We start from the raw sequence: 25,571 nt of genomic DNA, 5'->3' as shown, positions 1-25,571 counted from the left end.
AGACACCTTTCAAAGGCATCTCAGGATCAAGTCATTCGCTGTGAAGGAAGGGGCACGTTCCAGAATGTAGTTCACTTGGCTGGAATCACCAATGCTTCGAAGTTCTGTATTCAGATCACGCAGTTCCAACTAACCTTTATAATTTGGATCAAGGTCCCATTTCCCCTTTGCTGCTCCCTCACCCCTACTCCCAATCCCTGACAAATATTATCGTGTGTTTGTCTGAAGAGCTAAGATAATAAAAGAAAAAAGGAAAGGGTTGTTATAAATTATCTAAATGTCTGAAGACACAGCCGGGCAATTTCGTAATCCTGTACCGACATAAAATTTTCATTTGCCTCTGTCACCAAGGACAGCTTCAGAAGAAAGCATCTCTTCATGAAGTTCAACCGAAGTTAATAAGATTTTTTGGTAAATATTAACGTTTTCCCAATATTTTATGATAATTATTTAATTAAAAATTCCACCGTTTTCTCTAATAGTGAATACATAAATACACAATTACTAACAGAAAAGAATTATTGCTCACATGGAACTATATCTTCTAGTAAGGTACGGGAAAAGTGCTCTCCCGTAAGCATTGGTGGTTCAGTGGTAGAATTCTCGCCTGCCACGCGGGAGGCCCGGGTTCGATTCCCGGCCAATGCAGCGCTCGGTTTTACTTTCCCTTTTAAAAACCTCCGTATCTCAGGTCCCCAAAACAAATTCAATAAAAACATCGAATCATTGGCTTTCTGCAAACGAAGAAGGAAGAATCAAAGCTAGTTTGCAGTTTCAATTTTATTTTCAGCAATCGAAACGGCTGTTTCCCTAAACTTCGCTGTTACATTCGGCCTCTCTTTTCTATTAGTTATGGGAGCCCAAGAGTGTGTGAGCAAAACGTATATACAGGCAATAGAATATACAGTTTCTAGGATGTGGCTGAGAAAAAGCGACGGCAGCTGGATGGAGATGCCGGGGATTGAACCCGGGACCTCACACATGCGAAGCGCGCGCTCTACCACTGAGCTACATCCCCCAGCCAGCGATCCTATTTCTGGTATAGGTATTCATTCAGCTTATTTAGCAAAAGTCAACTTACTATAGCAAAATTTCAAGAGTTTATGTTGGTTGATGTGTCTGGAGCATGTTTCTGCCCTTCCCACTCCCGTCTTAAGCTGCTTCCATGATACATCGGGACGCCGTGCAGCCGCATCGAGGAACAGCTCCCGAGCACTTCTGCCGGGTGCCTGGAGCTAGGGGAAGGAGGGATCGGGCGCCCAGCCCCTCCGGGAGGGCGGGACGTCAGCGCTCGGCCTGCCGGCGGGTGCCGAACTCCTCTGCATGTTTACCGCGCAGGCGCGGAGAGCGGGAACTCGCGGTGCGTCCAGCCGGCGGCTGAGCGGTGGAATCGAACCCCGCCTCCGACTCCGACCGAGGGCTTGGCCCGCGGGACGCGCCGGCCCAGGAGACCTGCTCCCGGAGCAGAGCGGTGGCGACCTTCTGTGCACGCCCGAAAACCTGATAGATTTAGCTGTACAACGCCCCCTCCCCATGAAATAAACCCACATCCTAGGAAAATGACGTGTTCACACCAAATTCCTATAAACTGGGTTTTGTAGGAGTTACAGTCAACTGGGAGACGAAAATGATTTTGCAACATGCTCTTCTTTTGAGGGGCCCAAACTGAAAGAAAGAAAATGACATCGCTGCCCTCTTTGTAGCTGAATCATATAAATTATGATAAAGTCAGGACAGGGGACCTGCTCAAGATGGATTTTTCTCTCTGATATTTACACCATGAACCCATCTGACTGATACGTTATGATAGTAATGTAAGTCACTGAACACCTCCTTTAATGTCCTCTGAACCCTCCCTAACCACTAATCGCACTCCCAGCCCCAAATGGAGAAATGTACTGAGTCCTGTTTTCTCGGAAATTGCCTCTCTCCAGGTGCTTGAGTGCTAGGTAATAGATGAGTTAACGTGTATTATAGTGCAATGATGTGTGTTTGACCCTTCCCGGTGCAGTTTAAACTGATAACCCCTCCAGGCAAGCGAAGACCGGGTGGTAGAGGCCTTTCACACCCTGATGGGAGGGAGCAGGGGAGAGATTTGGTGTCGGGGAGCTGGGTTACCATCACTTCCAGCCGACCTGTAAGGCTGACCTCAGCAGGTACCCTCGATAGTGAGGGCCTAGAATTTCCACCGCCTTCTGTTGCAGCAGAGCATCCCTCATAAATGAAACAGTCAGCAGGCCAAAAGCCAGAGCAGAAAGCAGACGTTTCAAAATAACTCTGGGTAAACCACAAGCTTCACAATCAACTCCTAGATTAAAAATATAAATAAATCCAGCGTTTGCTTAGGGCAATTTAGACAAATAATGGCTCATAATCTGATTTTGTTTTTAACTAGAACAAGCCACATACTGATCTAATACAACTACAATACAGAATGTCCAAAAAAACACAGCTGCGTCAGTGGACAGTCAGTAAGCGGCTCTGCTCCAAGCCAGAACATTTCCAAGCCAACCCCTGCATCCCGGCCTGCGGTGCTAGAACAAGAACGTCTTCAGTTGACGCTGAAACGGGAAACAGGTCCAGCGCCCTTCCTCCATCCCAAGGTTTACACCAGGGCAAATACAGCAGTAGTATTTAGTTAACGGAAAGGAAGCACATTTGCCTCTGGTGACTTCACCTTAACCTCCTCTTTAGGATCCCTTCCTCGTGTTATGGCTTATTTCTCCACCACCTGAGGCACTCCCTTTCTGGGACTTCTTTCTCAGACAATTCTTAAATTTCAGAGCTAAGTGCAGAGAAGCCTCCTTTTAAATGCTCAGTCCTCCTATTTCACCAGTCCAAGGCCTAACTTGGTGCGTTGGATAAGGAAAATAAAGCCAAGCTCTAAAGCCGACAGAGCATGCGAAGTTGATTTATTGGCCTGGGTTAACCCAAAGGAAAGGCCCTAACACCGTGGGCTTTTTCAGCCACTATCGTTGGTGGGAAAGGTGAACCAGGAGGCACACTTTTGGATTAGGGAGTCTTTTCAGGAAAACTTCTTGGATCTCCTCTATTCTGTATGTAAGCGAACTGCCCCAGCTCTGTGCGCAGATGAAGAAAGATTGGCCAAATGTCCAAATTTATGGAGCATAAGATAATTCAGTTCTGTCTTCAATCCTCCCCACATGTCTCATGCTTGGGGACAAAAATCTCCTATTCTCAGTCTCTTTCAATGTCACTCACATCAAACACGCACACCCCATTCATAAGGATTGACCCTAGGCCCCCACTTTGAGGCAGATGACGTTTACCTCTGGCACTGTTTCCACTGTCCTTTTCACACTCTTGCTTCAGCTCTTGGCGCTCCGTCCAGCAGGTATAGAGTGTCTTTCCCTCAGAGCTGGCTATGAGCTGAAAGATGTTTATTCCCAGTCCAGGCAGCTCTTACTCCTGACTGCACGTTAGAGCTACTGGCAGAATCTTTGAAAAATGCTGGTGCTTGCTTGAGCCCAACTCCAAACCAATTAAATCTGAATATCCATGAGTAGGTCCAGGCATCAGTAGCTTTTTTTCTTCTGGTGAGGAAGATTGGCCCTGAGCTAACATCTGTGCCACTCTTCCTCTATTTTGTACATAGGATGCCACCACTGCATGGCTTAATGAGTGGTGTGTAGGTCTGCCCCAGGAAGAGCACAAACTTAACCATTATGCCGCCACCAGCTGGCCCCATCATCAGTAGCTTTTTAAACTCTCAGGTGGTTCCAATGTGCAGCTAAGCCTGAGGACAGCTGCTAGAGTGCTATTTGCAAGTCAACAAGGGATGTCTAGTGAAGGTTTTTAACTAAACTTATTGTCTTAATTATTTTGCAATATGTATGTGTATCAAATCATTATATTGAACACCTTAAACTAATACAATGTTATATGTCAATTATATCTCAATAACATTGGGGAAAAAACTGCAACAAACGATATCTATTATTAGCCCAGTGTTTCTCAACCTTGGCTGCATATTGGAAATAACTGGCAAGCTTTAAAAAAAATTCTGGGGGCTGACCCATGGTTGAGTTGTTAAAGTGCCATGCACTCTGCTTTGGTGGCCTGGGGTTTGCAGGTTTGGATCCTGAGTGTGGACCAACTCCATTCATCAGCCATGCTGTGGAGGTGTCCCACATACGAAAAATAGAGGAAGATTGGCACAGATGTTAGCTCAGGGCAAATCTTCCTCACCAAAAAAAGAAAAATTCTGATGCTTGAATCCCATCCCCAAATATACTGATTTAATCAGTCTGAGGATGGTCTAGACATGCAATTTTTAAAATGCTTCCCAGGTGACTCTAATATGCAGCCAAGGTAGAGAACCACAGATTCGAGTGCATACTTTCTGAAGTTCTTCCCCTAGTTGTATGAGAAGCCAAACCTGCCATCATTCTGAGAGCGGACGACTCCTTGCCCAGAGCCCCCCTCCACCCGCCCGCCTTGGGAATTGGCATTGCTAGAGGATGAAAGAAGCTGATTCAGTCCAATTTCTCATCCCTATTTTCCTTCATATAAAATAAAACTGGTGGAGGCAGGTGTTCAAGTGCTAAAAACAAGCATTTCTGAACTTCACATATTCTGTCTCCTCTACCCTACCCCCATGTTACGTGAATGCATCCCTCAAGTGAAATGTCCCTGTTGATTGACTGGCCATTAGAATGGCTCAAGAAGGGGCGGGAGGAGAGTGGCCTGCACTTGGCATCTGGGAATGCCCAATGCTGTGGTTTCCTGCGTAGAAAAAGACTAGATTGCTTTACTCAACACCTAAAGGAACAGGCGGCTCTTTGAAGTACAATATTTTGCTCCTCAGGGTCATGACTATTAGTAATTCTTTATCACCACAGTTAATTATCATTAATAACAACCCGAGGACCAAAAAAGCTACTAGTTACTTTTAACTCAGAGAAAGTTAATAAACATTACTCTTTTCAATACGTAGCCCAAAGTGAAAAATTACAATGATGATGATAATTTGCATTTAGAATTAGAAGTATTTATTGAACGGTAAGTTAGATCCTGCTTGGAAAGATGTAAATTCTATAATTTAGATTCTGGTTACAAATAGATGGAAACAGAAGGAGGTACATATTTAAGATGACATTTAAGAGAGATGTTACAGAAAGCCTATACTTCTGGAAACTAACAATGGTCAGTCAGTTTAAGAAAGGGATTTTTAAGACTAAAAGGAGAAAAAATATCTGTCTATATGGGGAATGAAACATTTTTTCAAATTTAAATGATCTACTCAAGGATAGAAGTTTCTATAGTCTTACAGTCCTGCCCATTCACAAAAGCTGGACATAGAAGACACATTTTCTTATGGTGGTCTCAAACCGAGGTCTTATTTAGCGAACTACCTAGCCCCTTCAAATTAGTATTTTGTTTTATTCTCTATGAATTCTCCGTAGCACCAAGCACTTACTGAGTTCTCGGTAGACATATAATACATGTTGGCTTACAATTTCAAGTGGGAAATTGGTAAAAAAAAAAAAAAAAGTAGTACAACCAGAGGCACTCACAACTAGGGGGTTAAAAGAAAAAAAAAGAGAATGTGTTTAAGGGTAAATGGGCATAAAGGATTCTATTGGGGTGATGAAGACATTCTAAATGATATTATAAAACTGGATTATGGTGATAGTGGCACAACTCAATCAAATTACCCCAAATTACTTAATTGTGCAGTAAAAATGGGTGAATTTTATGACATGTAAAGTATACCTTAACAAAATTTTAAAAAGTGAGGGTATGTAAGAGAATTGAATGTGTTAACAATGGAATGGGACTAATGTGACAGTGAAAAGTTACACATCCAAGAAGATGAAAGACAATGATTTCCTGTGACTATAGAAGGAAAGGAGCAAATAGTTGTTACCCAGATAGGGAAACTACTGTTTCTAAGAACTGTTACAAGGACAGAGAGTGCAAACTGTGTTCGGTGCTAAACTAAGCACGGGGGACAGAAAGACAAATTGCAAAACAACCTGAAGAATTCTATAGTGGAGTTTTGCGTCGAGTATTAAAGGAAGAAACGAACAAGACTGTTTTAACTTGCCCAAGTTCACCTAGGCAGAAATGTTGAAAGCAGAAGTCAAACCAAGTTTATCGCACCCTTAGAGCTGTACCCCTAGGCTGTATGATTAGTGTAAGTCTAAAGAAATGCTTTCTAAGCCTGTGCCAAAGACTGCTGCTTGTCCCCAACAATATACAATATCTGTCCTCCCTTCTATGATAATAGTTCTTCTGACTATTAGCTGGATGCGTGGGCACCAAGAACAATGACATTTCCTGCCCTCCCAAGCAGCACTGTGGAGGAAGAGGCACATCTTCCTTTAAGGACACATGCCAGAAATTGTCAACATCATTTCCCCTCACATCCCATCAGCCAGAACCTACTCTCATGGCGAAATCTAGCTACCAAGTGAGGGTTGGAGAAAAGTGAAGTTTGAAACTGAAAGAGGAAGTCCGCACGTGGGTAGATGGGAGCAGCTTGGGTCCCAAACAGCTGTGGAGGACCATGTCAGCCCTGAGCTCTCTGCATCTCCACTTTTATGGGAGAGAAACAAAGTTTCTGCGTGTTTAAGCCACTTTACTTAGAATCTCTCTTTCCCACAGTAGAACCTAAATTCTAATTAACAAGAAGAATTATTCTTTCTAGGACATAGGTAGGCATATAGACATATGTTGTCCATGTGACCCAAATAGGCACACTTTGATGAGAAGCAATATTGTCAATTTTATAACACTAGGCTAGGGCTCTCTCAACACTGCCAATGAGGTTTGGCTCAAATAATCTGAATGGCAGCCAGCAATTTTTCTTTTTCACTAATTCTAGGTAAAGAAAGGATATAGATCTTTCTGGCTTATTTATCACTAAAAGGGAATGGGAGGCAAAGACAATTGAACCCTAATGAAATACTCTTTCTCAATAGTTCCTCTGTATTTTAACTATGCTTAACTGATCAGAAGAAAACTAAGATGAAAAAGACAGCCATAGCTTTTCCCTTGGATTCAGAGGTTTAGCTCCCAAAGATCGTATTTCTCTCTGCTCCTCTCCATTTCTAAGCTTTGTTATTATGTTACAAACTCCTTAAAAAGTGAGAAACAGGATATAAATGTTAACTGGTATCTGAAATGCTTATATTTCTTGGCCCTCTTGACTAACAAAGAAGATGCCAACTATGACATTGCTCTTATCCTCACTCAGGAAACTAGAAGAGTTTTCTAATGATGTACAAAAAGGCAGACAGGATAATAAAAATGCCTCCACACTTAATAGCATTTAGATCCATGCTGTGTGGAACCTCAGAAAAAATTCTATAGCTCTGCAAATATAAAGATATATTTGTGTGTATATATATATAATGATAATATATAATACATAATAATACATATATGCTTTAAGAACTCTGTATATCTTTATTAATGTAAAATATTTCTGATATTAATTCACTAAATATTGATTGACATAGGGATATATTGGAAATAGGGATTATGAAAGAAGGAGCAGTCTAAAACGATTCCCAGGATTCTGGCTTGAACTATTATATGTATGGTAGTGTCATTCAATGAAAGAGAAAATATTGGAGGGGAAGTCAGCTTTATAGGTGGTCATTAATTCTATTTTTATTTTGTTCAATTTGGGGCTCATTTATCTCTCCAAAGAGAGATCTTAAGTAGATACTTAGATGATGGATTTGGAGACAAGAAGAGAGGTTTGGCACTGAAATTTGTATTTGAGAAACATTGGTATAGAGATAATAAAGTCAGGGACTGGATGGGACTGTTGAGGGAGAGAGCAGAGAATGAGACAAAAAGGGACTGAAGGTCTAGCTTTGAGAAACTCTAACATTTAAAGATTGAGAAAGGAGAATGAAACGGAATATTCACGGAGACAGGAGGAAAACCAGAAGAGTAAGGTTTCAGGGATCCCAATGGGAAAATAATGTTTCAAAGGGAAGGTAAGTTTTAAAGTAATGGCACCTGAGAAATCAGGTAGGATACACAAGATTTAAAATGCCCATTGGGGGCCCGGCCCAGTGGCACAGTGGTTAAGTTTGCACGTTCTGCTTCTTGGCGGCTCAGGGTTTGCCAGTTTGGATCCTGGCTGTGGACATGGCACCACTTGTAAAGTAGAGGAAGATAGGCGTGGATGGTAACTCAGGGCCAGTCTTCCTCAGCAAAAAGAGGAAGATTGGCTGTAGTTAGCTCAGGGCTGATCTTCCTCAAAAAAAAAAAAATGTCCATTAGGTTTAGCGACATGGAGGTCATTGGTTAACTTTAATAACAGTTATTTCTCTACAAAATCAAATGTTAATTCTTCTAATGTATGCTGTACAATACACACTTATTCTCCCTGGGAAGTTTTGTTGTCTTTCTTCTAGTGAAAGAGCGATTTCATGTGCTTAAGCTTTTAATACTTATCTTAAAGAAACTCTTTCTTTGGAAGAAAATTCATCTGGAAATTAGTGTGATCCAAGGAATCATGAAAGGACAAGAGACACACATACTTTTAAATTGCAGGAGAATTTGCAAATAGGGAAGGTTCTCTTTCTTTTCTTTTACTAAAAAAGGCTACATTTATTCATTTCCTCATTTACTCAGTGAACGTATGTCGATCACCTACGGTATGCAAGGCACTATGCTTGGAGCTGGGGATAAAAAAGTGACAAAGTTAGTGCTGTCCCAGCTCTGACTGTACTTAGGGTCAAGGGGAAGGCAGCCAAATATAAAGCAAGCATCAATAGTGTGATAAAGGATATGGTAGAAGAAACTAAGAGTTCCATGTGAGCACTCAGAAAGAAGACATAATCAGACCTAGGGCCTCAGGGAAGGTCCCTGCAGAGACTTGAAGTATGAGTAGCAGTTAGCCTATTGATGAATGGGGATAAAGAGGATGAAGAAGAGAATTCCAAGCAGAAGGAAGAGAGTAGGCAATGACCTAGAAGCCGAGAAGATCATAATGGCTTTAGGGAAAAAAATAAATTTAGAAGGGTATGTGTGCTGTATTGTGAAATATGAAAAAGAACAGAGAAAGCTGGAAAGTAGATAAGGTCCCGTTTATGCAAGCCCTTGTAAATATCATAAGAGCTCATAGATCTGTGAGAAACCATGCAGAGTTCTACAGAGGAAAACAACATGAGATTTTATTTTTAGAAAACTCATTCTGGCTGTAGTATATAGAACATATGGGCAAGGGCCCCAACAGGAAGCAAGGAGACCATTGAAAGCTTCCTCCTGGCATCCAGCAAAGAAATGATGGACTCAGGCAAGAGATGATGATGTAGAGCTGCACTGTCCAATGCAGTAGCCACTAGCAGCATATGTCTACTGAAATGTGGCTGATCCAAATTGAGAAGGTAAAATATCTCATTAATAAATTTATACCATGACTACCTGTTGCAATGATAACATATTTTGATATATTGAATTAAATAAAATATGTTAAAATTAATTTCATTCTTGCTTTTTTGTGGTTACTAGAAAATTTAAAATTTTATGCATGTGGCTCACATCCTATTTCTGTTGGACAACACTGATTTAGAGACTTTACACTGGAAAGGGAGAAAACTGAGTGAACAAAAAGATATTGAGGAAATGGATTTGGCAGAACTTGCATATCAATTGGATGCAGGGGATAAGGAAAAGGAAGAAATAAATGATGATTTCAAAGGTTGACGAGCAACTAAACGAAAGAATAGTAGACTGAAGACAGCCTAGGAATGAAAGAGGATTTTGTGTTTTGTTTTTATTTTAAAATAGAAGATTCACTGTGTTTGAAGGAGTCAGGAGAGAAGGGCCCCAACAAAGATATGTGAAATGTAGCTTAAGCATCTCCCTTGAGTCCAAGGGGACACATCTACCTTTTTGTAGCATAAGAAAAGCAGGAACAGATGGGTTCTGGGATACAGTCAATTTTATACATTTGGCGATGGTAAATTGAAGATGTTCCTATGAAAAAGCTTCTATTTTCTCTGCAAAGAAGAGAGTTCATCTGCTTGGCCTCACGGACAAGTTATTGTGTTTAAAGATTTGATGAAAATGGAAAAATTCTAAAGGAGCTAGAAGGATTTCCAGGCAGCACTGAGACCCAGATGAGACTGGAGAGAGGCACCTAGAGGGCTGCTGGTCCAGCAGTAGGCACAGAGAAAGGAGAATGCCAGATTGCCTGGGTAGAGATTCTCTTAAGTGCCTGCAGCAAAAGGACCATGGGGCCAGGAAGTTTGGGAATTGACAAGGTCTGACTGAATCTAGGGTTTTCCTGAAGGGAAATAAAGAGAAGAATGTGTTGACCAGATGCTTGAAGAATTCCTTGAGGTCAAATGAGAGAGCTGAGGTCAGTGTGCTCTTTGGAAAAAATATTTCAAAGATGGGGAAACTCAGGGTGATGACATCGCCCCGGGATGTGGTATATCCAAAGTAGAGTGGAGGTGAAGGTTCATAAGCATGAGATGATAAAGGAATTGAAAGGCTTGCAGTATTCACAGGGACATTAATTCACCTCAGGAAGATGGTGGGGTCTGGGTGGAGCAAGCAGTGAGCCAAACACATGTCTTTAAGGAATGGGGGTGCTAGACAGTTGTTCCAAGAGGGAAGTAGATTTATAGCGTAGTAATTATCTCATAAATGTTAGTTTCTTTTGACAGTTCACATACAAATTAATCAATGATTCTATTTTGTAATTTCACATTAGAATAATGTTCCATCCTTCTCTCTCTCTCAGCCTGTGTGCGCACACACATACACACACTCACGTGTGCTCCCCACTTCTGATATACATTAATCCAGTTTTTTAGACAAAAACTGTTACAGAGAATTGGGGCAAAATGTGTTAAATTTTGCATTTTCTTTTTGTGGTGCAGATAGAAAAAATGTGTACAGTTTCTTAGCATCATTAACAATAGGAACTTCATAAATATGCTCAAACAATAGCTTCTAAAGGTTAGGTGCAGGCCATGCTGGTACACTTTCAAGAGGCGTATTTAAGGGCTGATTTTTATAGTGAAAAGAGTGCTGAACTAGGAGTCAGAAGGCCTGGTATCCCAGCAGAACTGTCAGTTACCAGTTGGGTGTTTGGGGCTGGACACTCATCCTCGCTAAATCTCCATCGTCCCACCTGTAGAAGACTGATGGCTTTTCAGCTCCCACCACTCAACGGGGTCTTTGTGAGGGTTCACCAAGAAGACGTACGGAAATTCCTTTGTGGCCTGTTAAATGCTCATACAGGTTATCTGAAGGGATTCCTGACTTAGCTCCAATAAAAATTTATCACAATTCTTACAATACTGATAATATTCACATTCATAACGGGGAATTGAGAATTTTGTTCAAACGTATGATTTCTTAAGGATACTACTTGCTTATTGATTATTCCGAAATTTTGTGGGATTTCTTTTCCTGTTTAAGGGAAGTACCAAAATACAACGTCTCTTTCAGATTTCCTTAAAAGTGTGGACCTTGTGTCATCTCATCAGAGTTACCTGAGATGTTTGTATGAAACACGGTTTCCCGGACTCAGAATCTAGATTCTGCCCTTTGGCTGAGACTCAAGAACTTGTATCCTAGTTAACCCTACACACACTAAAATTTTATTTAACAACTTTGTTGAGATATAATTCACTCATTTAAAATGTGCAATTCGTTGGTTTTTGGTATATTCACAAAGTTGTTGTGCAATCATCACTTTAAAGTTTGAGATCTATGGGTTAGGTAAAAGTTTTACAGAGGTTGAGCCTGCTCTATGGTTAATGTATAAAGAACTCCGCCCACCACCACCCTCAACCCCCAGTATAAAGATAGATAAAGGCAAAATCATTACTTGCCACCAGGCTAGTTTGGTTTCTGAGCACCAACAGCCTTCTGCTAAACAAGTTTCCTTCATTTTACAAAAGCGTTAGGAGATACTATGGAGAGAATACGATTCCTACATGGCCAAAGGAGTCTTTGGAATCTTTCTCCTCCTCGAAAATCTGGCAAGACTTAGCCTTCTCTTTCCAGCCCATAGATCAGAAAGATTTGAAAGGGGAAAGAATCATGACTGGGTTAAGGTTCTTCAGCCCCTCTTAAGGTCTGCTTTCGATCTAAGGTCTTTTTTCCTTCTTTAGAATTCAGAATCAATGCAACTTCCTAATATCTTTGGACAGAGCACATCTTTAATAGCTTATTGACATTTTCAGTTTGTCAGCTTCCAGAACTCCATTGTTGACTCAGTTCCATGTCTGTTTAATTAGAGGGGAAAGACTTTTAAACAAAAACACTTCATTGTTCCCGTAAATGGTAACATAAACGGTAAGGTGACAGCCAGAAACACCCAAGGCTCTAGAAGGAGTCACAGCTCTATTTAGGCTGATGTTTCAGATATTGTGCAAAGTGCTTTTCTTATTCTGGGAGGAAAAAATGTTCTGGAGAAGCATATTGGGGAAGCTAGGTAAGTTTCTTTCCTGGTTTTCACAGAAAGGGTTTCCTATTTCATTTACAATGTGGAAAATTTCTTGAGCATCATATTCACTTATGAGTATTATATATATATACTATGTATGTATTATAGCTACATGTACATGTATGTATGTGTGGGTGTCTCGGATACACACACCCCCCTAGGCCTCTCTTCTCTTCTATTGCAACAGATAGTCACTTTAGGGAGGTCATATTAACAACATCTGAGTTTGATTATGAGGATAAAAACAAAAACCCCACAAACTGTTATGGAGGGTTTAGACCAATCCATCCTCTTTTTACAGATGAGAGAACTAGGGCTCAGAGAGGTTTGGTAACTTGGAACTAGAGCACGCTTTCCTGTTTTCCTTAGAGTAGGTGTTCACACCTTTAGAGAAGTTATCTTGAATTAAAGTTAAGAATTCAATTATATATGATTTTCAAGGTGAAACGCTAAAAGCTGTAATGAAGTAAGTCTTAGTCTCTGTTAATAGCAAGTATTCTATTTTCAGATCATAGCATTAAAATGAAAGCAGAGTGCAAGTTATGTTTTAAAATTGGTTATTTTCAGTGACATCAAAATAAAGGCAGAAAGCAAGTTATGTCTTAAAGTAGGTTATTTTCCTCTGCTGTATACAAAGATTATCAATTCAGCATATAGCTCAGCTCAAACTATCTATGAACGGTTTCCAAATTCCAGAGACCTCTGTCTGGGAACATTGTTCAAACCACTGGTAACATTCCCACATATAGATCCCATCTTGGCTTAAAGCGCAGGCCCCCACAACATTACCCTTGTTTATATGCCTTGAAGCAGCCCCTAGTTCCAGGAAATACTTTGTCATCATGCACTTGACAATTTTTGGTTGCCATCAACCGCGTCACAAACTTAACACTCATCTTTCCCAGTCAGCCTTTCCAGGGACCCAACTCACCTCTTTCTGTTTGGGTTTCCATGCTGACATTTAGAAAAACAACAGTCACTCGACTCATAAAGCCCTTTCTCTATGTTCGTACTAATTTTAATATTGACTTTCTCCTAAAAGCTCCAAAATATTTTAAGGAGCTTTTTTTCCTTTTTTTTTTTGCAAGATTGAGCTTCCAACTTGTATTTTTTAAGTGCTTCCAAATTTTTTCTTAACATATGTTGCATGAAGTCTGTCCTATTAACAGAACCCACTCCTCTTCCAAATAGTATAAAAATCCAAAGATTTAGCCTTTCAGAGCATTTCTAGGTTGCACCATTAATTTGAGCTTTGTGTTTAGCTCAAATGAATTTGTTTAGATTAGGTTCTCCCATGTCTTTTATCTATAATCATCAAAGATTCCGAGTTCAAATCCATTTCTGGAACACCCACTTTGGTTTTGGATCTGGATGGGGACACATTTCTTTGTACTCAGAAGGGCAGGGAGAGATTTTTTTTAAATGAGCAGTATAACATTTGATTCTAACTTTTGTTTTTTGAGGAAGATTAGCCTTGAGCTAACATCTGCTGCCAATCCTCCTTTTTGCTGAGGAAGACTGGCCCTGAGCTATCATCTGTGCCCACCTTCCTCTACTTTATACGTGGGACGCCTCCCACAGCATGGCGTGCCAAGCGGTGCCATGTCCGCACCCAGGATTCCAACTGGCGAACCCCAAGCCGCTGAAGCAGAACCTACGAATTTAACCGCTGCGCCACCCGGCCAGCCCCGATTCTAGCATTTTTAAACAGCTCTCCTTTGCTTCCTCTTTCCACTGAGGAAACCGCTTAAAATCATAGGATCTGATAAGCATGTGTAGCAAATTAAGAATTTTCGAGAGACATGATTGTGCGTGATTAAGTACTTTGATGCTGGAATCAGATTTCCTGGGATTGGATCTGCTGCTACTTCCAACCCGTGCAAACTTGAGAAAGTTCCTATCTTTTCTGTGCCTTAGTTTCCAGACAGGAGTAACAAAAATTGAGTGAAGACTCAGTAGTAAATATATGCAAAGCACTTAGAACTGCGCCTGCCACATAAAAGTACTAAATGTTAGCTATTTCTATATAACGGCATTAAATAGAATAAAATTTATAGATCAGTTACCAGGAACATAGGTACCACAGAGTTTGGAGGCTATACACATGAGATTCCCAGCATGCCTAAGTAGGATAATTCTGGGAGGAATTTGAGAGAATTTCCTTATTTTTTTACTTACTGCTTTGAATTTTTACTCTATTTTACTGTTTTATTTATTTATTGCTTTGAAGATTATTACTTACTGACTTGAATTTCAACTTGCATCATAAAGAAATAATCCATTAGTAGGAGGTATTTAAGGACTCTTCTGTGGCTATTTGTGATTTTACTCAGTTTCAATATCTGTTTCACAAGGGGGTTAAGATCTGAATGAAACCTTTGCCCAACCTGCAACTAAGGTATACAACTATGTACTGGGGTGGGGGATTTAGGGAGGTGAAGCAGGAAAAAAAAAAAAAGATTGGCAACAGCTGTTAGCTCAGGTGCCAATCTTTAAAAAAAAAAAGAAAGCTTTGCCCAATTATTTTGACTAATCTGAGCCGTCATGATCCTGGAATTCCTCCATGACAAAGGTACCAGGAAGGACTGGAGAAGTCTGCAGGGGAGCAATTTGACAGAGGACAGGGGAGTTGCTTGCTCCCACCCATCGGGAAGGCTGTTTGTAAACACTACCCTGATCTCTCACAGACTTGTGGCAAGGCCAGAAGCTGAAACAAACATTTAGAGTGTAATTTAGAACGGTTAATTCTTGCTTTATCTCATTTTGCTTAGGTAAAGGCAATGGCCAAGCAATTACATAGAAGCTCCTGCTTCCAAGTTTACTTGACGGTTGTTGAAACACAAGCTATTCACAGGACTTCACTTGTTCGTTAAAGCAATGGACAGAGACTGTGATTAAAAGAATCTCCAATGGAGATTAAATAGATTTAACTCTTCAATGGGCATCAAATATAGTGCAATTTACTATACAGATATATATGTCCTGTGGATGTGAAGAGAATAGTGAGGTCCCTCTATTCAGCGCCTAAATAACGAGGGAGACTCTCTTAGGATATATAAATCCAAATTCTCATGTTTTGTGCCAAGGAATTTGGCAATTCATTGTTTGCTGTCCTATGCTGTTCTCTAGCCCTGCCATCTAGGTAAAGCTCACCTTCCTGGGGAGGTTTCAGGACGTGCAGTTCTTTCTCATCTCCTTCAGCAATTACATGTATCGGGCTGTTGGTTCCATGGTACCATAGCTTCACAACAGGGATCCCAACCCTCACCTGAAGCTCTGGAGATGTTGTCAAATATGCCATTGGTAGTACCATAGGTGCCATGGGGAATGGACCTCCCAAAGGAAAATATCCTGCGTATGTTCAGTTACAACACATGCCTCCAGATAGGAAGTTCACCACTAAAGCCAGAGGTCAGACTATCTGCTCTGGGAGGCCCAGAGGAGTATGCAGTGATAGGAGGAAGGCCATTGTGACTCCTAGCTTAAATGTACGCTCTGGCAGAAATGCATACAACTCACAGTTCACCCCCACTCAGTATCTTTCAAGCTGATTGTTGGGCTTGGCCCTGCAGATATAGAGATGGATGACACCTGACCCTGCCTTTAAGGACTGTATAGCCCATACAAATGACACTCCGAGGCAACAGGGTTTGGAAGAAACAAAATAGCACTTGTAGTTTGAATAAAGAATTTCTCCGAAGTGAAAAAATAAGGGGAAAAATTGAAATGATAATTAAATAATCTGAAATAGTTTTTTTGCCTATAAAATGCCCACGTAGAATTATAACAATGTCCACTCTCTGTAATAAAAGCTAAACCGCCACATACATGTCAGCTCCTACAAAAAAGTAAACACCAGCCTTTATGGCTTTGACATTCTGAAATAAAGAGGTTGAATGTAGTGATATAGATTTACACAGATTTTAATGTAAGGAATTTCCAGGTAATTAAGTGATTCAGCTTTTTACAGGCCTTTAATTTATAATCCCACTTGTGAATCCATAGAAAATCTGATTTAAAAATTAAGACAGCTTTTAATTAGGACAGATCATTAAGCAGGACCATCTGTATTTAATTGAAAGAACCCTTGATTATAACATTATTCCATATTTTACCCTAATCTCAGAAATGTGTCAATATGTATGTTAAAGTAACTTTCACTGTTTATTTTTTAGACTGTCAATAGCACATAATCCAAATTTGTCTACATTTAATGAATTCAAGAACTAAACAAAAAGAGTCTCAGATCATCGAGGCAGGCTGTACGGAAAGGAGCAAAAAGCCATCCTCACACACCTGCACAACAAGACATTCTCAATACAATGCAGAGACATCTAAAGAGATTTAAAGAAAAAAATGACTAAAAACATTTATACTTGGATGAGCTGTCTTTCAGGCATGAGAGCAAAGGAAGAGATTCTTAGGTGTGCATTGTCTGAGAAAATATCCTGTGTCCTCGAGTTATAATCTGGATAATTCAGAGTTGATTCAAAATTAAGAATTCAAAAATGCAGAAGTAGTGATATGAAAGAACTTGCATAGTTTTTCTTACTTAGTCTGGACTCCTCTCATTTTGTTGTTAGTGCCATAGAGTGGATTCTAACTTCTAGTGACCCTGTGTACAGCAGAGCAGAACCCTGCCTGGGTTTTTTTGCACCATCCTCTCACTTTCCAGCACTATATCAGACAATGCTCCACTGCTATCCATAGGGTTTTCGTGGCTAACTTTTTCGGAAGTGGGTGGCCGGGTCCTTCTTCCTAGTCTGTCTTAGTCTGGAAGCTCCACTGAAACCTATCCACCATGGGTGACCCTGCTTGTATTTGAAACATTGGTGGCATAGCTTTCAGCATCACAGCAACATGCAGCCACCATAATATGACAACTGACAGATGAGTGGTGTGGTTCCCTGACCAGGAAACAAATCTGGACCACAGTGGTGTTTGTGCTGAATCTTAACCACTAGACCATCAGGGCTGACTACTCCTCTCATTAATCCAGTTGAAAAGGTGATATCAGATGAATTCTGCAGTTTTGGAACAATCTTAATCTGCAGTGCTTTCCTAATCTTTTCCCTCTTTTTCTTTTTTACTTCTTTTCCAATTAGCTGAAGAGGAATGTTTATTTGCGAATCTGTACCTCTCAATTTATATAGAACTTCTCTCCATGTTTAGAGACAATCTAAAATAATATCTGTTGTTCTCTAGTTTTATCACTTGTTTAAAAATGATAAACAACTTCTGGTTAATGATTATATTTGTTTATCTTTGATCCTTCCAAAAATCTCACTGAAATAAAAATAAAGGAATAAAATAAGGTATAAACCCACAGGAGGAAAAATAATGTGAGAAGAAATTATGGAAGGGAGGAGGCAGCAAATTTGGAAGAAGTAAAGAAGATGATTGAATTCTGGGAAAGCTCAGTAATACACCAGGTATCTAAAAAGGTGGGAGAAGGGGCTGGAATTGAAAATGTAAAGATTATTCAAAAGGCTGAAAAACAGCCTTTAGCCTCCCACATCCCCTCAATCCACGCTACCCCGCCACACAGCACGCCCACCACCAGCCTCTTCCCATCCAGGGATCTGTCACCTTCACAGGCAGGTTTCAGGCTTCTGGAAGGATTTCTTTCTATCTTTGGCAAGAGCCAGATATTCATTTTCTGGGTAAATTAAACCACAGAGAATCCACACTGGGGGAAACAATGCACACCAGAGAATGGGAAGTGAGCCTCTGCAGAAAACAGGGGGAACGTGTGAAATTCCTATAAAATATCAAGACATCTCAGCCCTGTTCCCTCCTCTGCTCCTAGAAGAAATCATCAGACAGGAAATTGAATAGTTACCAACATTACAATGCTACCAATGTGGCTGGTTCCCTTTAGGGGGGCAGAATGGTGACCCCTTAAAGATGTCCCTATTCCCCCAAACCTGTGAGTATGTTATGTTACATGGCAAGGGGGAATTAAGTTTGCTTTTCTGCTGACCTTAAAGTAAGGAGATTATCCTGGATTATCTGAGGGGCCCAAAGCAGTCACAGGGTCTTTTAAATGTGGAAGAGAGAGGCAGAAAAGTCAGGATCAGAGTGAAGAGACGTGAGAAAGATTCGACCCATCACTGCTGGTTTTGGAAATGGAAGGGGACCAGGAGCAAAGGAATGTGGTGAGCCATTGGAAAGTGGAAAAGGCAAGAAAACAATTCTCCTGTAGAGCCTGTAGAAAGAAACGCAGCCCTGCCCACACCCCGATTTTAGCCCGGTGAGACATTTTTTAGGCTTCTGAGCTACAGAACTAAAAGATAAATTAGTGTTGGTTTAAGTTGCTACGTTTGTGGCAATTTGTTACAGCAATCATAGACAACTAATACAAAGGGTCTGGCCAAAATAAAAGGCCAGAAAATACTAAGATTGGGACAGCCAGGTGCCTTGCCTTTCACCCTGCGGTAGTAAAGCCTCAAGTCAACAACCATCCCCCTCACTTCAAACAACTCCCCCCCCCCCCCCCCCCCGCCAACATACATGTGCACAGTCTCCAATTAGCACAGAGAGCTGCTGTCTTTTTTTTTTTTTTTTAAGATTGGCACCTGGGCTAACAACTGTTGCCAATCTTTTTTTTTTTTTCCTGCTTTATCTCCCCAAACCCCCCCTGTACATAGTTGCATATCATTAGTTGCAGGTCCTTCTAGTTGTGGGATGTGGGACGCTGCCTCAACGTGGCCTGACAAGCGGTACCATGTCCCCACCCAGGGTTGGAACCCTGGGCCGCCCCAGCAGAGCACGAGAACTTAACCACTCGGCCATGGAGCCAGCCCCCAGAGCTGCTGTCCTGAGTCTGAACAGACAACTATCTCTAGCAACCTCCAAAATATAAAATATAAATAAATATTTTTTAAAAAGATAGCATTGAATGCAGAAGAAATAGAAATGTGAAGGACAGAAAAAAATGTGTTTAAAAATCTATAATTAATATAACCAGGAAGCTAAGAGAGACACTGTCTCCATAAATCAAGAAGTAGATGTCTTTGAAGAAAAAGAAGTGGAGAGGAAGAAAGAAATGAATAAAAATTCATAGATGTTTAAAAACATGTCAGCAGAAATTTTTTAAATTAATAGAATGTTTAGAACATAAAGTTGGGGACATCAAGCAAGAAGAGGAAGATTGACAACAGATATTAGCTCGAGGCTAGTCTTCCTCACCAAAGAAAAAGAAAAAAAGAATTCCAGAGAGAGAGAGAGAGAGAGAGGGCAAATTGATCAGAAGAAATGATCAAAGACATAATATAAGAAAATATCCTGTTACTGAAGAACACGTTCCCATTGAGTTCTTGGTACGATGAATGAAAAGAGGCAGACATCTAAGCACACAATGCTAAGATTACAGAACACCTGTGGTAGAGGTTAGGGCTTCCAGAGAGAAAGCAGAGATCTCATTCAAGGAAAGGTTAACTGCAAACCCAGGATGCCAGAAGAGTGGAGAAACACCTTTAATGCTCCAAGAGTAAATGTTTAGCCTTGAATTATTTACCCGCCCCAAACTATCAATCGAATGTGAGTGAATAAAAATTTATCAGACAAGCAAGTTCTCAAAGAATGTTCCTCCAGTGTATGATCCACTCTACAAAAACGAGGGAGTAGGCTGAAGCAGGGGAAGACTTTGGTTCAAAAAAGAGTCAACACAGGGGAGTGGTGAGGAGAATTCTGAGAACAGCAGCTGTGCAGAGGACTTAGAAAGCAGACTGTGTCATTGCAACAGGGCGGCAGATGTGAGGGGCGAGGGGATGGCAGAAAAAATGCAAGCAAACAAGCAAGAAAGAGGAATTTGATATGTTTGACTCTACTGATGTTTTTCACTTCAGTGAGATAGTTTAGTTAAAAGATTAAGATTTTTGGTGGTAGATAATTTTAGATGTACAGAAGGTTAAGCAAACTTATAGCAACAACAAATTCAGACAATAATTAAGCCAGGAAAGCAAAGTTATAGAAGAAAGAAAATGTAATCATAATAAATTACATATTCATCTATAAATGGTAGTTATATGAATACAGCAATATAAACAATCTGTGTTGATTTAACCCAATATTGTGGCATAATAATATTTGGAGGATGGGAGAGGGGAGTGGAAGTGTGCTGAATCCCTCTCTTCTAGAGTTAGGAGGTAATAAGTAATGCCTAAAATCGATAACTATAAATGGCACTAAAAGCATTAAGAAACATGATGGTAGAGTCTAGAAGGCACAGCTAAAAGAATTAAAAGTGGTTATTGCTGGGGAGTTGGACCAGGAGGAGAGCTGGAGTAGAGGACTGCTGTGATTGCTTTGTCTTTTAAAATTATATGCATATACCACTTTGATAAAAAAAATTAAAATAAAAAATGGCTAAACTATTTACTAAGCTGTGAGCCACACTGAGAGAATTATTGTACATGAGCCCCTTTCCTCCCACCGTGAACTAGAGCTACATATGGCAATAGTGGTCATTTTTATTGCTAGCAGTCTTGAGTTATGGGTTTCCACATCTTTAAAACTCATATTGATTACCTGAGTCATTTTTTTTTAATTGGGAAAGACTAATAAACCATCCAGTGGTAAATATTATCCGTCATCTAAGACAAATGAGCATTTCTTTGTTAATTATGCTTAAAACACAAGTATAAATAGCTTTGCCTCTACCACATAAAACAAATATTTGATGCATACTGAAAAATAGAGGTGAGATCTCAATGAGATTTTTTTCCCTTCTTTCCTTATTTTTCTTTTTTTTTACACTTCTGTACTTTTCTATTTTAAAAACTTGACTAGATACTTCTCTTATAACCAAGAAATATGTATATTAGTTTAAAACTCAATTTAAAATAAAATATAAACATTCAAAATTTTGTATATAACATTTAATATACACACACTTAAGAGAACGACAATGATAATATACTAAAATTTTAATGATAGTTATCTTTCTGGTGGGCTAAGAGTCTTTTTTCTCCCTTCTAGTTTTCTATACTTTTAAAGCTTCAGTAACATTTTAGTGCTTCTAAGTATTAAGTAAAGTAAGTAACATTTTCCTTAAAGACAATCCTGGCAACTTTCATTTTAAGCCAAACTCCTTTAAGGCAGGCAGCAGGTGTGTGTGAAGGGTGCTGCTGTATGCAGGTAGCCAGTTGTAAGTATATTCTGGGGTAAGGCTATGAGGGGAATTGTGGTAATTCCTCCAATTTTAATTCTCCTCCTGCCCATTGCGTGGCAGCCTTTTGGGCGTGATGGGATTTACAGCATCTTCCAGCTTCAGGGACTGGTCTTGCTGTGTTAAATTGATGAGGGTAACCCCATTTCCCTTAGCACCAGCATTGGTTCAGGAACAGTCTAACTCAGGGCTGAGCCAGTCAGTGTGCGGCATTCCCTGGCCGTAATCATTGGCTCAGGGTTGGTCTCATCTCCTTAGGACAGGAGTTTTGTTCCTGGTTTCAGGAACAGCCTTCTCTCTCACTGTGTGTGTCCTGGCAGCTACCTTAAGAAGCTAGCCCAGAGGCAAAACCATGACACAGAGGAGGGTAGAACAGAAAGAATCACAGAAAAATGGAGCCAGAGTCTTGTTTAAACAATGCCTGTGTGGTGACGTCCAACACGAGATCTAGACTTTCTACTTACCTGAAACAATAAATCACCTTTATTGTTTAAGCAGAAGGAGTCAAACTTTGCAAACCAGCTATCTTATGGATAAAGGAAGAGAAAATTTTAAGTGTTTCTTATGTGCCAGCTATATTATACAGGTTATGTTATTTAATCCGCATGAAACCATGCTGTTACATTTTATTACTCTCATGTCAAAATCAGGAAACTAGTGATAGTGATATTGGTAAATTACCCAAGGTCAAAACGTAGCAATAATTTTGATAATTTTTATTTTTCTAGAACATTTTTTAAAAGTACCATGTTTTATCATAACAGTTTTATAAAAGGAAGAACATTCTAGTGGATAATTAAGATGGCCATGGTCTGGGGCTGGCCCCGCGGCGGAGAGGTTAAATTGGCGCACTCTGCTTTGGCGGCCCGGGGTCTGTGGGTTTGGATCCTGGGATCAGCCCTGTGTGGCACTCATCAGGCCACCCTGTGGCGGTGTCCCACATAGAAGAACTAGAACGACTTGCAACCAGGATATACAACTATGTACGGGGGCTTTGGGGAGAGAAAAAAAAGAGGAAGATTGGTGACAGATGTTAGCTGAGGACCAATCTTCCTCGAAAAGAAAAAAGATGGCCATGGTCTGAGAACAAAAGAAAGTCCTCAAGAAAGGACTGTTGTCATCATTACAGAGCTATTTTCATTGTAGACAGGTGAAAGCTCCATCGTGGGGGGTGCTAGGCTACCTGCATAAAAAGTCATATTCTGATTCAGCAGGACTTGAGTAAGGTCTGGAAATGGGGTTTTTCAAAAGTACTCCAGGTAATTCTGATGAGCAGTCACGATGGAGAACTATTCTTCTGGGAGACGTAAGGAGTGCTTCAACTGGAACAGGTCCCTGTTGCCTGCTTTCCCCAGACGTTTCTTTCCTGTTCTCCAGTCTGCCTTCATTTGCATTTCAGGCTAAACTTCTCAGCCTGGCAGATCCATGAGTCAGGTCTCTTCTGGCCCTCAGTTCCTAATAATTAAAAATTATTTCTCTTTCTCTTGTGGCCTCAATGATTACCTGGTTCCATTTTGACTATTGTTTTCTTATTCAGAACTACCCAGCAAGGAAAGGAAGGCTGCTCTGTGAGCCATTAACCACAAGCTCACAGAAAACAGTGGCATCACTATTCCTAAAGACCTGACACCTCAGATACTTACCCTGGAGGGTGGGCATTAATTCAATCTTATCCAAAATAAGTTATGACTGCACTCTTCATCAATCACTTTATCTGAATATATTCTATTCTTCAGGAGAATAGGATTAGATCGCATTTTGAAAATAGATTCAATGATTCCTATGGTCTGATGATAATGATAATGATAATACAATCCAGGTCACTAGAGAATTGTTCAAGAATTGACACTTTCTATGTTCTTTTCTCCCCCTAGTTTCCAGATCAAAGACTTATTGTGTTAATTGCTAGAGCTCAGGTATTGTGCACGGCTTTCCCTCTTTCTCTTATTCTCTCTCTCTCTCCTCTTCCACCTCCCTCCTCCACACCTTGCCTCTGCTACTGACATTTCTGCATCTGTCCCTCACTCTACTAACCTTCCCAAGGTGAAAAGAGCTGATTATGTTGGTTTCTTGTTACCCAGTAAGGTACACTTCTGTCAGGCAGTTTTTGGCTCAGGTACTGATCCTTTGGCCTGATAAATAACAGTCAAGGAAGCAGGACTGGTTTCACTCCAAGCACTCAGCTTCTTTTCTCCAAAGGTTTTAGTAGAGGAAGCATAGTTGGCAAGTCCTCTGAGGCTCCATAACCCATTGAATACAATGTGGTTTAACAAACAGCTGAAAGATCTCCAAGCAAGATCTAGCTGGGGAGAGAGAGAGCAACAAGATATCATAAGCAATGACTATTCTCACCTTTCTTCTTTAAAATAGAGAGATGACAGCATTGTCCTTGAAATGTCTAGATTTTCTCAACCATGTATGGAGAGAAAGCCCAGGCAGGTGTTTACTGGCAAAGTTGGAAACCACAGAATGAGCACCTGAAGGAGTGAGAACTTGACTCCCGGCTTCCACACTGCCTTCGCGACAGGACTCCCGCCACGCACTGCGGTCTCTTCTCGCACTACACACACAGAATCCCCAGCTGTAGCTGATTATTTGCAGTTCTCTGATGGCTCCACACACTTGCAGAAGCAGCTCTCTCTGCCTTTACAAACTTTACTCACCTGGCTAACTTCTACTTGAATTCAAGATTCAATATAAGCATGATCTCCTCCTTGAAACCTCATGGGTGTACTTGGCGGCTTTCTGTGGGAGACGCCATTCCTTGCCGACCCAAAAGCCGTTGCACTTTTATTCTGTCAAATGGAGCCCTACATTTGTTCAGAAATCAGGGAACCATCCCTAGTTCTCCGGAAAGGTGGCTCCAGTAACTGGTCGAAGCACTCTCATGGGACTAATTTGTAACCAATAAGATGTAAAGAGACGTCTGTTGAGGGTTTCAAGGAAGGGTTTTATCTCCTTAAGGAGAGGGCAACATATAAGGAGAAACTGACTTGCCCGTCCTACCTCCTTCCTGCTGCATTTACACACTTTTTTGCCATGACAGGTGTGCCGGAACATTCGTGTGTTGCAGCCATCATTTGACTGTGACGGGAAGGCTAGTAGAATTGCAGACATGGCAGCCTTAATGTCATTGAGCCACTGAACCTAAATTTGTTGAAGCCACTGCTAGTTGATTCTTTTGTGGCTTGCAGCTGAAAACATTCCTAGCTCTTACCTCCTCTGAATCCATAAATACAATCACTGAAGGGTCCCTGTCATCTCTTCAGAATCAGCTCTGCCTGAGAGTGAAAACGTCTTCACTCCTAAGCAGTACTATATTACTGACAACAGGAAAGCCTCTGTAATCGCGTATATTTGGACACATCCTGACTATGCCAATAAAAATAAGGCAGCTATACTGGCAAAAAGATCACATGCTATCCTTGAGTGGTTGAGTTTAGTATAAACCCATATTGACCAGGCAAATTGTCTTTGCAGTATGCCTGCACACAGAAATACAAGAAGGAAGATTTTCAGCTGAGTAGAAATAAAAATACTTTCTAGTCTAATGATTTTCAAAGTCTCCCAGTAAGATCAAACCTCACATTATGGGAGCCAAAAATCATCCATCATCAGCTATATATGTTTCTTGGTCTATATTATTTCTGTCCCAGACACTGGAAGTCTGGACTTCTCCCAGAGAAGAGAACTGTCATCCCGTCACATGATTGCAATTGGCAAATCTTACCAAGAAAGTTTGGCAGATTCTAAGAACAGGACTAACATATGTTTTATATATGTGTGGGTAGGTGTATATATAGCCACCCATCTACATACATATATGTATACTTATTTATTTATAAGCCTTGGTTAAAGTTAGAAAAATTAATTTAGATGCATATGGATAAGTCACACAAATTAGCACTAGTTTAAAAGGAATTAGAATAATGCTTAAAAAAATCA

At 40.5% G+C, this 25,571-nt stretch overlaps 2 non-coding genes across 2 annotated transcripts; one reads left to right on the top strand and one right to left on the bottom strand.

Annotated features, from left to right (window-relative positions):
* Positions 1–577: 577 nt before the first annotated feature.
* On the top strand, positions 578–648 carry TRNAG-GCC (transfer RNA glycine (anticodon GCC)). The gene has a single exon. It is a non-coding gene; the product is annotated as a tRNA-Gly (tRNA).
* A 298-nt stretch (positions 649–946) lies between these two features.
* TRNAA-CGC (transfer RNA alanine (anticodon CGC)) lies at positions 947–1,018 on the bottom strand. Its single transcript has one exon. It is a non-coding gene; the product is annotated as a tRNA-Ala (tRNA).
* Between the last annotated feature and the right edge of the window lie 24,553 nt (positions 1,019–25,571).

The sequence above is a fragment of the Equus asinus genome, chromosome 4 (assembly GCF_041296235.1).
Source record: "Equus asinus isolate D_3611 breed Donkey chromosome 4, EquAss-T2T_v2, whole genome shotgun sequence".
Taxonomy (NCBI): Eukaryota; Metazoa; Chordata; class Mammalia; order Perissodactyla; family Equidae; genus Equus; species Equus asinus.
This window is presented reverse-complemented; position numbering and strand designations above follow the sequence as displayed.